Genomic DNA, 6421 nt, shown 5'->3' on the forward strand with positions numbered 1-6421 from the left:
AGCTTTATGGTTATAGAAACATGATGGCAGATAAAGGCCAAATGGCCCATCCAGTCTGCCCATCCACAGTAACCATTATCTCTTCCTCTCTCTAAGAGATCCCATGTGCCTATCCCGTGCTGTCTTGAATTCAGTCTCTGTCTCCAGGTCAGGCCAGCTAATATCCTCCTTAACTTGTACTGTATTTTAATGTGCTCTGGCCCATGAGCTAACTCCTGTGCTGACCTGCTTCTGCAGGGCTCACCCGCTAATACTCATGTACAGCTCTCATGCACTGCTGCTGCCTGTGAAAATGTTCTTCATCACGATGGATTCGCAAGCAACTTATTGGCAAGAAATGGTATCAGTTGATCTGGCTCACCAAAAATATATTTCTATGCCCTTGATATTTAAGCAAAGCAGTTATAGGGGAAAGAGCTGTCATATGAAGAGCCTAAGCTAAAAAAGTTTCTAGAAGAATGCCATGTTGCCCTTTTGACTCATTCTTTGAGCATGAGAGCCCAGAAGAGAAAGGGGGGCTGTTTTGTCCAGTGGCTGCCCTGGGCAAACTCTCTCTCAACATCATTGGTTGTTCCCCCTTCTTGATTCACACAATAGCTTCTCCCTCCCTTCCAATGTCCCTGTCCTAAGCTTCACAGGTTAACTGGTGTGATCCCAAGGGATCTCCTAATTGCCGGCAGTTGAAGAAATCAAGACCACATTTAAAAAAAAAAAATCAAACAGATCACACAGAGCTTACATCTTGTTGAAAATATCAAATGCATTCCTCCCAGTGCTGAACAAAAGCTCTCAGTGTAAGTCTCCAGGGAGCTGGCAGGCAGGGAAAAGGTCTCCAGGCTTTTTACCCCTTGCTAATAATTGCTAATAGCCCCATTGTGTGGACCCTGGTAACGTTAACCCTTTCCGTGTTCCCAGAAGTGTCATATGCACACAGGCTATGACCTCTCTTGGACCTTCTAGGATTCTTGTCTGCCTCTGAAGAATGGGGAATATTGAGGATGGGGATGCAGGAAGACGGTCAAAACTGCAGTCAAAGAGACCGCTTCCCTTTCTCATCAGAGTCTTTCGAGTGGTCTTCCCTTACGCTCCTCACAACGGCACTTATTAGTCGACAGCTTTTCCTCGATTTCCATAGGAATTCTTCATTCTCTATTATGGCTCCTACTCTCTGGAATTCTTTGCCTTTTTATCTTTGTGACCTTCAAGGTACAATTAAAGGCCAGCTGCTTCTTTTGATGGCTCCTTTTCTCAAAAGTTGCTTTCCTGGCTTTATGAAATTTTAGGGCTCCTTTTACCAAGGCACGGTAGTGGTTTAACACATGTAATACCGCGCGCTAAACCACCGGCTGCGCTAACCGCTACCGCCTCCTCTTGAGCAGCGGTAGTTTTTAGGCCAGCGCGGGGTTTAGCACATGGTGAAAACCCGCTAGCACAGCTTCGTAAAAGGAGCCCTTAGTGTGGGCAGAACTAAATTCAATCTTTCCTGCCCTACCATATGGTTCATCCCTTTCCCCAACCTTTTTATTTTTATTGTAATCCGCTGATTCCCTCTTTCCTCATGTTCTCAATTGCTTTTTACGTTTACTTTTACCGTTTTTGTTTTCTACTCTATTTAATCTTTTATCGTAATTTTATATTTGTGGTATATTAAATAAACTGAACTTGAAGTTAAACATTTCAAAGCACAAAGTTCAGCTCTACCACGTAGGATGTGGTTTCTTCACCACCGTGTCTCCTGGAAGCCCTCTCTCCACTAGATATTTCCTGACAAGGCCCCCCAGGTCCAATTCCTCAGGGATGAATATCGTGGTGCGACACCTGACTCTACCCCAGACTCCAAAGTGTGCTTGGTTCCACCGTCCAATCGGACCTTATTGTATCCAGCTACTTTCAGATGTTGGTGAGAAAGGAGCAATCAGGCTCTCGCATATGACAGCTCAAACTTATGTCCTGATGACATCTCACACAGTCTCAAAGCATCATGTTTCTTTCTTCCAAATTCAGGTGCACCAGACCATTAATTACACCCAATATCATTCAAGCCATTGAGAAATGATTGGCATCTTATGGATCATCTTCCAACCTCCAAATGTATTCATATTGGACACCTGCAACTGGGGCTTTGTTAATCCAACCCCACTTGATTCTGAGTCTGTGTTGTCTTAGTCAGCCAGGCCCATCCCAGGGACCCCCTTGATTTCAACTCTATGGGATCAGAACAAGAATCCTCAAACAGCAGCACGGTTGGATGTTCTGGATTTGGCCTCTTTCATTAATTTTCCAGACTATTGGCACCTACATATCTCTACATTACATTACAGTCATTATTTATATACTGCAAATATTGAGGCTAAACAGATTTTGAGGTTAATTGAGGTTGCGGGTGACGAAGTGCAGGCTGTGTGTGATAGATCAACAACTGGACGTATGACACGGGTTCTCTGAAGCAGCTCGATAGCGAAACGCATCAAACCCAGAACCTGTTAAAGATCTTTCAGATAAGTCCAGGCGGTGTTTCATTTCTCACTCAAGAGTTTTTTTGTTGAAGCTTTAAAAAATATTTGAAAAAGTGCTATGATTAGAGGTGAGAACAACAGACGTTCATTTGTCTGGGCTTGTCCCGTGGTCTGATACCTAATTGATCTCTGAACACTAAAAAAAAGGTCAGTAATGCTGTGTATGCACATTTAAAGCCACTTCTTTGTGTGTTTTGCATTTGCTTTATTGGGAAGTGTGCCTATATTATATTTTCCTTTTGTTCCCCTTTTTTGTTTGGGATTCCTACTAATACAACTCTATAGTACCACCCTAGCCCACCCGTTCCCCCAACACCCCTCTCACTCACACATGGGGTCTCGGAGAAAGCACTAGAAATAGAAGCCCACCCCCAAACTTTCTATGCTTCAAAGAAGCCCCTGTGGACATCTGTTCAGGCAACACATTTCACTACTGCCAGTGTGATAATGATCCTGGGCTTTTCACGGCATCAAAACACACGTCTTCCCCAAACACGCAGGCCTTAAGTTCCACATCAAAATCCAAGGGCCCTTCCTCACATCCTATGAATAAACTTCGACGCTGACAGAATTCCTATGAGCACTGTCATTCGTACCGTGGCGGCTGGCGATAAAAAAAGCCTAACATGGCTTCATGAAAGGGGGGATAGATTCTAGTCAGGATTTTTTTTCTACGAACTATTGTACACCTCTTTGACCTGTCTGTGAGATAAAGGAGCCCATTTTCAAAACCACTTCGACACACCAAATATTATAGTAATTTGAAAACGAGCCCTAAAGTGACATACAAAGTCTGAATAAATTATAAGCTATAAATTTGTGATTTTAGACACACTGGGGTTCATTTTCAAAGCACTTAGACACCCCAAGTACCATAGAAACCTATCACCTTAGGAAATTCCTATGAGCGTAGGAGCAGCGTCACAGCATTTTGCACTGCAGGCTGTGGTAGAACGAAGCCTCTACCATGGCTTAGTAAAGGGGGGGAGGGGTTCATTTGGTTTATTCAATAAGGGCCAGATTCTATAACATAACATAAAATCCCATTTATATACTGCAAAACCTTAGAGTTCTATTCGATTTAACAGAGTAAACAGTCACAATTAAGTACAAAAATCAATCTTCCAAAAATCTTGCAAACAAATGGCGCCTAGCTGGCACCCAACCAAATTCCACATGCAACTCCAAAGTTTTCATTGAAGAGTCCATTAAAACCAATTAAATGTAACATTAATTGAAGTCATGCATGGAATTCAGCCTGGCGTCTAGGGACGCATAAGTCAAGGGCCTGCGTTAGGTGCCGGTAAATTATGATACCTAAGACAAGTTAAGCCCCCGTAGGCGTGATTTTGTAAACAGCACCTAGTGGTTGATTGACAACCACGCCAAGTTGCACCTAAGAGATAGGCACTGCTATGCACTGGTTATAGAATCAGTTCCTAATTGGGTTAAGTTGGATCTGTATGTAACTCAGAACTTGTAGATTTGAAGATTCTTCCCTCTGCTCCCAGCTGATAAAAGGGTCAAGGGTTCCCTCTAAGGTACAGCGTACACAACCACACACTCTTCTTCACGTGGCCTGAATCTGCTGCAGGAGACATGTAGGAGTCTATGCCACTGGAAATACAGCTCAGTGAAATCAAATGACGCCACAACCACATTCTTAAGTAGCAACATTCCAGAGCTCATATTGTGATGTCATAATGCCTCATTCCGCCAATGCTTAAGAGCCAAACTCATCAGTGATGTCACAAAGGCTTGATTATTCCTATACAGGCAGTCCCCGGGTTAAGAACAAGTTGTGTTTTTAAAGCTGTTCTTAAGTTGGATCTGTATGTAACTCAGAACTTGTAGATTTGAAGATTCTTGCTGCTTCCCTCTGCTCCCAGCTGACAAAAGGGCCAACTGCCAGTGTTCCCTCTAAGGTAGAGCACGCACAACCACACACTGTTCTTAATGTGGCCATGCGTCATTCCTGAATCTGTTGCAGGAGATATGTAGGAGTCTAGGCCACTGGAAATACTGCTCAGTGAAATCAAATGAAGCCACAAACGGGTTCTTAAGTACTTATGCCGGGCGTTTGTAACTCGGGGACTGCCTATATATATATATATATATATATACTGCCTTTCAAGCCAAAGGCAAAACAAGGCGAGCCACATTGAAGTGTCTTTCAATCAAAAGACACAATACAGAGTTAAAAGAACCTGTACTTGTAAATGAAAAGAAGTAATCTCTGAAATGGCTGGATGGTCTGACTAGGCTTCTCCTTGCTACTCGCTGTGCCAAAAATAATTCAGTAACAGAAGCACAAACTTCCTCTATTACTAGACACAAAACCCTGCAAAACTACTCCAAAAGTACATAACAAGCCTGAACTGAAACAGCACCAGGCCTACCTGTGAAAAGGCAGCCAAGGAAATGTTATACCAGGCCCTAGAACATCAAGATACCTTTTCTGGGGAAAGAAGAAGCTGGAGAGCTACACATGCCACACAGACACCACATGCTGGATTCCTGAGCTTGGTCACACACAGAATTTAGGGATCCTTTTATTAAAATGCGCTAGATTTTGCACTTACCGCAGCTTAATGCAGAAAATGAGCATTCAGTAGCTACAAATCTAACATGTCCAGCCTTTTCCATTGCAGGTTGTGTGTTAAAATTTGCAGTAGTGCACATTAGTTGGATTGCACTTGGCACAGAGGTACTATCATGCCCCTGGCACTGCCTACCCAAGGATATTTGTTTTTATTTATTTATACCCCGTCTTTCCCAAGGTGGGTCACAATAGAAAACATACAGAAACAGAATCACATGAATAAAACATAACAGTGATCATGGAAAGCCTCCTGAAATTACAAAGAGGCTACCAGCGCCTACAAATCGAACATGAATAAAACATAACAGTGATCATGGAAAGCCTCCTGAAATTACAAAGAAGCTACCAGCGCCTACAAAGCAAACATGAATAAAACATAACAGTAATCATGGAAAGCCTCCTGAAATTACAAAGAGGCTACCAGCGCCTACAAATCGAACATGAATAAAACATAACAGTGATCATGGAAAGCCTCCTGAAATTACAAAGAAGCTACCAGCGCCTACAAAGCAAACATGAATAAAACATAACAGTAATCATGGAAAGCCTCCTGAAATTACAAAGAGGCTACCAGCGCCTACAAATCGAACATGAATAAAACATAACAGTGATCATGGAAAGCCTCCTAAAATTACTAAAGAGGCTACCAGCGCCTACAAATCGAACATGAATAAAACATAACAGTGATCATGGAAAGCATCCTGAAATTACTAAAGAGGCTACCAGCGCCTACAAATCGAACATGAATAAAACATAACAGTGATCATGGAAAGCCTCCTGAAATTACAAAGAGGCTACCAGCGCCTACAAATCGAACATGAATAAAACATAACAGTGATCATGGAAAGCCTCCTAAAATTACAAAGAGGCTACCAGCGCCTACAAATCGAACATGAATAAAACATAACAGTGATCATGGAAAGCCTCCTGAAATTACAAAGAGGCTACCAGCGCCTACAAAGCGAACATGAATAAAACATAACAGTAATCATGGAAAGCCTCCTGAAATTACAAAGAGGCTACCAGCGCCTACAAATCAAACATGAATAAAACATAACAGTGATCATGGAAAGCCTCCTAAAATTAATAAAGAGGCTACCAGCGCCTACAAATCGAACATGAATAAAACATAACAGTGATCATGGAAAGCCTCCTGAAATTACAAAGAGGCTACCAGCGCCTACAAATCAAACATGAATAAAACATACAGTAATCATGGAAAGCCTCCTGAAATTACAAAGAGGCTACCAGCGCCTACAAAGCGAACATGAATAAAACATAACAGTAATCATGGAAAGCCTCC

The sequence above is a fragment of the Geotrypetes seraphini genome, chromosome 14 (assembly GCF_902459505.1).
Source record: "Geotrypetes seraphini chromosome 14, aGeoSer1.1, whole genome shotgun sequence".
Classification (NCBI taxonomy): Eukaryota; Metazoa; Chordata; class Amphibia; order Gymnophiona; family Dermophiidae; genus Geotrypetes; species Geotrypetes seraphini.